The following is an 11,606-nucleotide window of genomic DNA, read 5'->3' on the forward strand; positions in this document are numbered from 1 at the left end:
GAGGAGGAGGAGGAGGCAAGGCCTGCTGTGAGACATCAGACATCAGAGAGAGCAGAGATAGAACAGGCCCACACACACACACACACAACAGGCCTACACTAACAAACAAACACACACACACACACCAGGCTAACACACACACACACAACAGGCCTACACTAAGACACACACACACACACACAACAGGCCTACACTAACAAACACACACACACACAACAGGCCCACACTAACAAACACACACACACACCAGGCTAACACACACACACACACACACACCAGGCCCACACTAACACACACACACAACAGGCCTACACTAACAAACACACACACAACAGGCCCACACTAACACACACACACAACAGGCCCACACTAACACACACACACAACAGGCCTACACTAACAAAAACACACACACACACACACAACAGGCCTACACTAACACACACACACACACACACACACACACACACACACAACAGGCCTACACTAACAAACACACACACACACACAACAGGCCCACACTAACAAACACACACACACACCAGGCTAACACACACAGACACACACACACACACACACCAGGCCCACACTAACACACACACACACACCAGGCTAACACACACACACACACACACACACACACACACACACACACACCCAGCCACACAGCAGTCCTAGTTGAAATAGTAAAGATGTAATCCAGAAGAAGCGTGTTGCTGAATATCATTATGGACGTGTTCCTCTTTATGGAACTACTGGCCCAAACACACACACACACACACACACACACACACACACACACACACACACACACACACACACACACACACACACACACACCAGGCTAACACACACACACATACACGTGGTTTTGATGTGTCCTCATCAATGTGGTTTTTATGTGTCGTTACACATTTTTTAAAATGTTAGTTAAACATTATTTTTATGATGCAAGTCATTATTTACAATGACGGTCTACCCCCCCCCCCCCCTGCCAAACACTAACCAGGACGACGCTGGGCCAATCGTGCACCACCCTATGGGACTCCCAATCACTGCCGGTTGTGATACAGCCTGGAATTGAACCAGGGTCTGTAGTGACGCCCCTAGCACTGAGATGCAGTGCCTTAGACCACTGTGATACAGTCTGGAATCGAACCAGGGTCTGTAGTGATGCCTCTAGCACTGAGATGCAGTGCCTTAGACCGCTGTGATACAGCCTGGAATCGAACCAGGGTCTGTAGTACCTTAGACCACTGTGATACAGCCCGGGATTGAACCAGGGTCTGTAGTACCTTAGACCACTGTGATACAGCCCGGGATCGAACCAGGGTCTGTAGTACCTTAGACCACTGTGATACAGCCCGGGATTGAACCAGGGTCTGTAGTACCTTAGACCGCTGCTCCCCTCAGGAGCCCCTAAATGTGGTTTAATGTGTCGTGATAAACGTGTAGCTCGCTAGTCAGTTTTGCAGAGGGGCAGCTGGTACTGTTGATGATGACATGGAAATGTAGGTGTGGGGGGGGGGGGTCATCAGGGAGAGCAGAGATAGAACAGGCCCACACTAACACACACACATACACACACATACACACACCAAGCCCACACTAACACACACACATACACACACATACACACACCAGGCCCACACTAACACACACACATACACAAACCAGGCCCACACTAACAACACACACACACACACACACACCAGGCCCACACTAATACACACACATACACACACCAGGCCCACACTAACACACACACACACACACACCAGGCCCACACTAACACACACACATACACACACCAGGCACACACACCAGGCACAAACATCACTAACACACAAACATCACTAAACACACACATCACTAACACACACACACAGTGGTCATGAGCTGAGCTCTACATGAGTGATGTCATACTAACTAGGCAGCACAGCTCTTATACCTCATTACGGCCTGATTACCGATTACCATAGTAACCCCTTACTGTTAGGAAACACCAGGAGGTTTCCATAGTAACCCCTTACTGTTAGGGAACGCCAGGAGGTTTCCATAGTAACCCCTTACTGTTAGGAAACGCCAGGAGTTTCCATAGTAACCCCTTACTGTTAGGGAACGCCAGGAGGTTTCCATAGTAACCCCTTACTGTTAGGGAACACCAGGAGGTTTCCATAGTAACCCCTTACTGTTAGGGAACGCCAGGAGGTTTCCATAGTAACCCCTTACTGTTAGGGAACGCCAGGAGGTTTCCATAGTAACCCCTTACTGTTAGGGAACGCCAGGAGGTTTCCATAGTAACCCCTTACTGTCCATATGCTGGGTTCTCTACCTCAGTCTCAGTATCTCAGAAACTGTCCACTACATTGAAGTGTTGGGTTCTCTACCTCAGTATCTCAGACACTGTCCACTACATTGAAGTGTTGGGTTCTCTACCTCAGTATCTCAGACACTGTCCACTACATTGAAGTGTTGGGTTCTCTACCTCAGTATCTCAGACACTGTCCACTACATTGAAGTGTTGGGTTCTCTACCTCAGTATCTCAGACACTGTCCTCTACATTGAAGTGTTGGGTTCTCTACCTCAGTATCTCAGACACTGTCCACTACATTGAAGTGTTGGGTTCTCTACCTCAGTATCTCAGACACTGTCCACTACATTGAAGTGTTGGGTTCTCTACCTCAGTATCTCAGACACTGTCCTCTACATTGAAGTGTTGGGTTCTCTACCTCAGTCTCAGTATCTCAGAAACTGTCCTCTACATTGAAGTGTTGGGTTCTCTACCTCAGTATCTCAGACACTGTCCACTACATTGAAGTGTTGGGTTCTCTACCTCAGTATCTCAGACACTGTCCACTACATTGAAGTGTTGGGTTCTCTACCTCAGTATCTCAGACACTGTCCTCTACATTGAAGTGTTGGGTTCTCTACCTCAGTCTCAGTATCTCAGAAACTGTCCACTACATTGAAGTGTTGGGTTCTCTACCTCAGTATCTCAGACACTGTCCACTACATTGAAGTGTTGGGTTCTCTACCTCAGTATCTCAGACACTGTCCTCTACATTGAAGTGTTGGGTTCTCTACCTCAGTCTCAGTATCTCAGAAACTGTCCTCTACATTGAAGTGTTGGGTTCTCTACCTCAGTATCTCAGACACTGTCCACTACATTGAAGTGTTGGGTTCTCTACCTCAGTATCTCAGACACTGTCCACTACATTGAAGTGTTGGGTTCTCTACCTCAGTATCTCAGACACTGTCCACTACATTGAAGTGTTGGGTTCTCTACCTCAGTCTCAGTATCTCAGAAACTGTCCTCTACATTGAAGTGTTGGGTTCTCTACCTCAGTATCTCAGACACTGTCCACTACATTGAAGTGTTGGGTTCTCTACCTCAGTATCTCAGACACTGTCCACTACATTGAGTGTTGGGTTCTCTACCTGGGGTTCTCTACCTCAGTCTCAGTATCTCAGAAACTGTCCTCTACATTGAAGTGTTGGGTTCTCTAGTCTCAGTATCTCAGAAACTGTCCTCTACATTGAAGTGTTGGGTTCTCTACCTCAGTATCTCAGACACTGTCCACTACATTGAAGTGTTGGGTTCTCTACCTCAGTATCTCAGACACTGTCCACTACATTGAAGTGTTGGGTTCTCTACCTCAGTCTCAGTATCTCAGACACTGTCCACTACATTGAAGTGTTGGGTTCTCTACCTCAGTATCTCAGACACTGTCCTCTACATTGAAGTGTTGGGTTCTCTACCTCAGTATCTCAGACACTGTCCACTACATTGAAGTGTTGGGTTCTCTACCTCAGTATCTCAGACACTGTCCACTACATTGAAGTGTTGGGTTCTCTACCTCAGTATCTCAGACACTGTCCACTACATTGAAGTGTTGGGTTCTCTACCTAGTCTCAGTATCTCAGACACTGTCCACTACATTGAAGTGTTGGGTTCTCTACCTCAGTATCTCAGACACTGTCCACTACATTGAAGTGTTGGGTTCTCTACCTCAGTATCTCAGACACTGTCCACTACATTGAAGTGTTGGGTTCTCTACCTCAGTATCTCAGACACTGTCCACTACATTGAAGTGTTGGGTTCTCTACCTCAGTATCTCAGACACTGTCCACTACATTGCAGTGTTGGGTTCTCTACCTCAGTATCTCAGACACTGTCCACTACATTGAAGTGTTGGGTTCAGCTTCCTTCTCTCCTGTGTTCGTTCTGGAATTGTTTGGTAATGCAGCAGATGGCTGTCTGGGGTCTTGGCGACAGTGATGAGAACAGACTGATAACTGATATACTGTAGCTGATGTGATAGTGTTGACAGTAGTGATGGAACAAGAGAACAGACTGATAACTGATATACTGTGGCTGATGTGATAGTGTTGACAGTAGTGATGGAACAAGAGAACAGACTGATAACTGATATACTGTAGCTGATGTGATAGTGTTGACAGTAGTGATGGAACAGACTGATAACTGATATACTGTAGCTGATGTGATAGTGTTGACAGTAGTGATGGAACAAGAGGGCCTGGTGTTATCTGATGTGATTCTACTGGGCCTGGTACTATCTGATGTGATTCTGCTGGGCCTGATACTATCTGATGTGATTCTGTTGGGCCTGGTACTATCTGATGTGATTCTGCTGGGCCTGGTACCATCTGATGTGATTCTGCTGGGCCTGGTACTATCTGATGTGATTCTGCTGGACCTGGTACTATCTGATGTGATTCTGCTGGGCCTGGTACTATCTGATGTGATTCTGCTGGGCCTGGTGCCATCTGATGTGATTCTGCTGGGCCTGGTACTCTCTGATGTGATTCTGCTGGGCCTGGTACTATCTGATGTGATTCTGCTGGGCCTGGTACTATCTGATGTGATTCTGCTGGGCCTGGTACCATCTGATGTGATTCTACTGGGCCTGGTATTATCTGATGTGATTCTGTTGGGCCTGGTACTATCTGATGTGATTCTGCTGGGCCTGGTACTATCTGATGTGATTCTGCTGGGCCTGGTGTTATCTGATGTGATTCTGCTGGGCCTGGTGTTATCTGATGTGATTCTGCTGGGCCTGGTACTATCTGATGTGATTCTGCTGGGCCTGGTGCCATCTGATGTGATTCTGCTGGGCCTGGTACTATCTGATGTGATTCTGCTGGGCCTGGTACTATCTGATGTGATTCTACTGGGCCTGGTACTATCTGATGTGATTCTGCTGGGCCTGGTACTATCTGATGTGATTCTACTGGGCCTGGTACTATCTGATGTGATTCTGCTGGGCCTGGTACTATCTGATGTGATTCTGCTGGGCCTGGTGTTATCTGATGTGATTCTGCTGGGCCTGGTACTATCTGATGTGATTCTCCTGGGCCTGGTGTTATCTGATGTGATTCTGCTGGGCCTGGTACCATCTGATGTGTGTTACCTATATGATAGCTATGTTTAAATGTGTCTGTGTTCCTCTCCTCTCCTCTCTCCTCTCTCCTTTCTTCTACTGTCATATGTCCTCTCCTTTCCTCCTCTCCTCTCCTCTCCTCTCCTCTCTCCTCTCCTCTCCTCTCCTCTCCTATCCTCTCCTCTCCTCTCCTCTCCTCTCCTCTCCTCTCTCCTCTCCTCTCCTCTCCTCTCCTCTCCTCTCCTCTCCTCTCCTCTCCTCTCCTCTCCTCTCCTCTCCTCTCCTCTCCTCTCCTCTCCTCTCCTCTCCTCTCTCCTCTCCTCTCCTCTCCTCTCCTCTCCTCTCCTCTCTCCTCTCCTCTCCTCTCCTCTCCTCTCTCCCCCCTCTCCTCTCCAGTGTTTCACTTCTCCCAGCGGTTCACCACGGTGGTCCCAGAGAGCTGTATGTTGATCTTACTGGGCCTGGTACTGGGTGGCATCGTACTGCTGACCAGTAAGAAACAGCTGTACCAGCTAGAGCCTGGCCTCTTCTTCCTCTTCCTCCTGCCCACCATCGTAGGTAGGTGCCTTCTCACTGGGGGGGGGAATCTCAACTGAATCTCCCTCCATTCCTCACAAGTTAACAGGTCATTGTACTCTCTATCCTGTGCATATGACAGATCGTTTTCTGCTTTGATTTAGGTGACGCCGGGTATTTCATGCCCGCGAGGCTCTTCTTTGACAATCTGGGAGCCATCTTACTGTATGCTGTGGTGGGAACTCTCTGGAATGCCTTCTGTACAGGCTTCTGCCTCTACGGGGTCAAACTGATGGGGATCATAGGTGAGTCCAGCTGCTGGGGGGTCAGGGGTGAGTCAAGCTGCTGGGGGTCAGGGGTGAGTCAAGCTGTTGGGGGAGTCAGAGGTGAGTCAAGCCGCTGGGGGGTCAGGGGTGTGTTAAGCTGCTGGGGGGTCAGGGGTGAGTCAAGCTGCTGGGGGGTCAGGGGTGAGTCAAGCCGCTGGGGGAGTCAGAGGTGAGTCAAGCCGCTGGGGGTCAGAGGGGGGTCAAGACGCTGGGGGGGTCAGAGTGGGGTCAAGCCGCTGGGGGTCAGAGGTGAGTCAAGCCGCTGGGGGGCCAATAGCCGCTGGGAGGCCAATAGGCTGTACCCTTACAGTTTAGACAGTAACCAATAGGCTGTACCCTGACAGTTTTAGACAGTAGCCAATAGGCTGTACCCTGACAGTTTAGACAGTAGCCAATAGGCTGTACCCTGACAGTTTAGACAGTAACCAATAGGCTGTATGTAAAATGTGTCTCTGTGTTCAGACCAGAAGGTTCAGGCAGGTCTGATTTCTCTCTGTTCAGACCAGAAAGTTCAGGCAGGTCTGATGTCTCTCTGTTCAGACCAGAAAGTTCAGGCAGGTCTGATTTCTCTCTGTTCAGACCAGAAGGTTCAGGCAGGTCTGATTTCTCTCTGCTCAGACCAGAAGGTTCAGGCAGGTCTGATGTGTCTCTCTGTTCAGACCAGAAGGTTCAGGCAGGTCTGATGTGTCTCTCTGTCCAGACCAGAAGGTTCAGGCAGGTCTGATTTCTCTCTGCTCAGACCAGAAGGTTCAGGCAGGTCTGATGTGTCTCTGTGTTCAGACCAGAAGGTTCAGGCAGGTCTGATGTGTCTCTGTTCAGACCAGAAGGTTCAGGCAGGTCTGATGTGTCTCTCTGTTCAGACCAGAAGGTTCAGGCAGGTCTGATGTGTCTCTGTGTTCAGACCAGAAGGTTCAGGCAGGTCTGATGTGTCTCTCTGTGTTCAGACCAGAAGGTTCAGGCAGGTCTGATGTGTCTCTCTGTTCAGACCAGAAGGTTCAGGCAGGTCTGATGTGTCTCTGTGTTCAGACCAGAAGGTTCAGGCAGGTCTGATGTGTCTCTCTGTGTTCAGACCAGAAGGTTCAGGCAGGTCTGATGTGTCTCTCTGTGTTCAGACCAGAAGGTTCAGGCAGGTCTGATGTGTCTCTGTGTTCAGACCAGAAGGTTCAGGCAGGTCTGATGGAGTTCCTGTTGTTTGGAGCGTTGATCTCTGCGGTGGACCCAGTGGCGGTGCTGGCCGTGTTCGAGGAGGTCCAAGTCAACGAGACTCTCTTCATCATCGTCTTCGGAGAGTCCCTGCTCAACGACGCCGTCACCGTGGTGAGTCAGCTGTAACTCGGATGACAGACGCACAGATTACACTTTTACTTCACACACACACACACACACACACACACACACACACACACACACACACACACACACACACACACACACACCTCACTAACTGACACACACACCTCACTAACTAACACACACACACATACACACCTCACTGACACACACACCTCACTAACTGACACACACACACACACACCTCACTAACTGACACACACACCTCACTAACACACACACACATACACACCTCACTGACACACACACCTCACTAACTGACACACACACACACCTCACTAACTGACACACACACACACATACACCTCACTAACTAACACACACACACACCTCACTAACTGACACACACACACACCTCACTAACTCACTAACACACACACACACCTCACTAACTGACACACATACACACCTCACACTGACACACACACACACTAACACACATACACACCTCACCACACCTCACTGACACACACACACAAACACACATACACACCCACTAACTAACACACACACACACACACACACACACACACACACACACACACACACACACACCTCACTAACACACACACCTCACTAACACACACACACACACACACACACACACACACACACACACACACACCTCACTAACTGACACACACCTCACTAACTGACACACACACACCTCACACTGACACACACACACACACACACACACACACACTGGCTCACGTTCAAACAATGAACCCAGTAACAAAGCAACAGACAAACACACATACTGGTTGACACCTCACATCACTAACTGGGACAGGAGGGTTTTTACAGACACACACACCTCATAGAGACAGGACACTTTGAAGGTCAGTAACTGACACACACCTGGACAGACCACTTCACTAGTCTCAATCTGCATCCCAAAATGACACACCTGGTACCTCCTCTGGTATATAGTACATACACCTATATAGGGAATAGGCTCTGGTCTAACTGACACACACACAGTCCCACTATATAGGGAATAGGGCTCTGGTCTATAACTGACAGTACCACCTCACTAACTAGGGAATAGGGCTCTGGTCTATAGTACATACCACCTACTATAGCACACACACAAACACAATAGGGCTCTCTAACTAACTATACACACACACTTACACACACATACACACTCACCTCTAACTAGTACACATACACACCTCACTAACTAACAACATACTCACCTCACTAACTAACACCACACACACACACACACACACTCTGGTCTCTCTCTCTCTCTCTCTCTAACTAACTCTCTCTCTCTCTCTCTCACTCTCACACCTCTCTCTCTCTCTCACACAAACACACATACACACCCCTCTAACTCTCACTCTCTTCTCTCTCCCTCTCTCACACACACACACTCTCTCACCCACTCTCTTTCTCTCTCTCTCCCCCTCTCTTCTCACTCTCTCACACCCACTCTGACTCTCTCTCTCTCTCCCCCTCTCTTCTCTGACACACACACACTCTCTCCCACCTCTCTCTCTCTCACTCTCTCCCCACATCACCTCACTCTCTCCACCTCTCTAACTCTCTCTCTCCACCTCTCTGACACACACTCACACATACACCTCTCTCTCCCACACACACATACACCTCTCTCTCTCACCTCACTAACCCCCTCTCATTTCTCACTAACTCCCAGCCACACCTCACTAACTGACACACACACACACCTTTTGTTTATATGAACTGTGACCTCACTAACTTGGTACATACCCACTCTCACCAACTGATGATACACACCTCTCTCACTCACACACCCACATCACATTTCTAACAACTAACACACACACACCACATAAACACACACACACACACACACACTTATAGAACTAACACACATACACACCTAGAAACTAACACACATACACACCTCATAATAACACACACACACACACACACACCACACACACACACACACACTATATAGAACACCACACACACCAACACTAACTAGAACACCACACACCTCACCAACTAACACACATACACACCTCACTGACACACAACACAAACACACATACACACCCCACTAACCAACACAACACACAGAACACCAACACACACACACACAGAACACACACACACACACACACACACACACTATATAGAACACCAACTAACACACATACACACCAACTAACTAACACACATATAGAACTAACTAACAACACACACAACACCACACATATAGAACACACAACTAACTAACACTATACACACCCTCACCAACACCAACACACACCTATACTAGAACACACAAACACACATATACAACACTAACTAACTATAGAACACCAACACTATATAGAACACACACACACACACACACACACACACACAACACATATAGAACACCTCAAACTAACACACAACACACCTCACTCATATAGAACACACACCTCACTGACACACACACATACACACCTCACTAACTAACACACACACACACAACACACCTCATAGAACACACACATATGGCTCACGTTCAAACAATGAAGCCCCAAAGAACACCAACTGGTTGATTCCTCTCCCTATAGAACACCAACAGACTAATATAGAGACAGGACGCTTTGAACACCTGGAGAACCAGCTTCATAGTCTCAACATCCCAAAATGACACCCTATCTAGAATAGTAGTGCACTATATAGAACACTCTGGTCTATAGTAGTACCACTATATAGGAATACTGGTCTATAGTAGTACCACTATATAGGGAATACTCTGGTCTATAGTAGTAACATATAGGAATAGGTTTCTGGTCTATAGTAGTACCAACACTATATAGAATAGGGCTCTGGTCTATAGTAGTACCACTATATAGGAATAGGGCTCTGGTCTATAGTAGTAACACTATATAGGGAATAGGGCTCTTGGTCTATAGTAGTACCACTATATAGGAATAGGGCTCTGGTCTATAGTAGTACCACTATATAGGAATAGGGCTCTGGTCTATAGTAGAACACCCACTATATAGGGAATAGGGCTCTGGTCTATAGTAGTACCACTCCCCCCAGGTCTATAGTAGTACCACTATATAGGGAATAGGGCCTGGTTATAGTAGTGCCCCTATATGGGAATAGGGCTCGTCTATAGTAGTACCACCCAGGGCTCTGGTCTATAGTAGTACCACTCCATATAGGGAATAGGGCTCTGGTCTATAGTCCCCCATATAGAAATAGGGCTCTGGTCTATAGTAGTACCACTATATAGGAATAGGGCTCTGGTCTATAGTAGTACCCTATCCTCCCCCAGGTCTATAGTAACCACTATATAGGGAATAGGGCTCTGGTCCCCAGTAGTACCACTATATAGGGAATAGGGCTCTGGTCTATAGTAGTACCACTATATAGGGAATAGGGCTCTGGTCTATAGTAGTACCACTATATAGGAATAGGTCTGGTCTATAGTAGTACCATTTCTATATAGGGAATAGGCTCTGGTCTATAGTAGTACCATTTCCCCTAGGGAATAGGTCTGGTATAACCGTACCACTATATAGGGAATAGGCTCTGGTCTAAAGTAGTACCACTATATAGGGAATAGGCTCTGGTCTATAGTAGTACCACTATATAGGGAATAGGGCTCTGGTCTATAGTAGTACCACTATATAGGAATAGGGCTCTGGTCTATAGTAGTACCCCCAGGTCTGGGAATACTGTGGTCCATTTAGTACCCCTATGGGAATAGGGCTCTGGTCTATAGTAGTACCACTATATAGGGAATAGGTCTGGTCTATAGTAGTACCACTATATAGGGAATAGGGCTGTCTATAGTAGTACCACTATATAGGGAATAGGGCTCTGGTCTATAGTAGTACCACTATATAGGGAATAGGGCTCTGGTCTATAGTAGTACCACTTGCTGAATAGGGCTCTGTCTATAGTAGTACCTATTAGGGAATAGGGCTCTGTTATAGTAGTTCTATTGTTGCTGTTGTTGCTCTGTTGTTGTTACCACTGTAGGGTATTGCTGCTGTTGTT

At 47.5% G+C, this 11,606-nt stretch overlaps 1 pseudogene; it reads left to right on the forward strand.

Moving 5' to 3' along the window:
* Positions 1-11,606, forward strand: part of LOC115122493 (sodium/hydrogen exchanger 5-like) — a 106,876-nt pseudogene that overhangs the window by 37,276 nt on the left and 57,994 nt on the right.

The sequence above is a fragment of the Oncorhynchus nerka genome, linkage group LG27 (genome assembly GCF_034236695.1).
Source record: "Oncorhynchus nerka isolate Pitt River linkage group LG27, Oner_Uvic_2.0, whole genome shotgun sequence".
NCBI lineage: Eukaryota > Metazoa > Chordata > Actinopteri > Salmoniformes > Salmonidae > Oncorhynchus > Oncorhynchus nerka.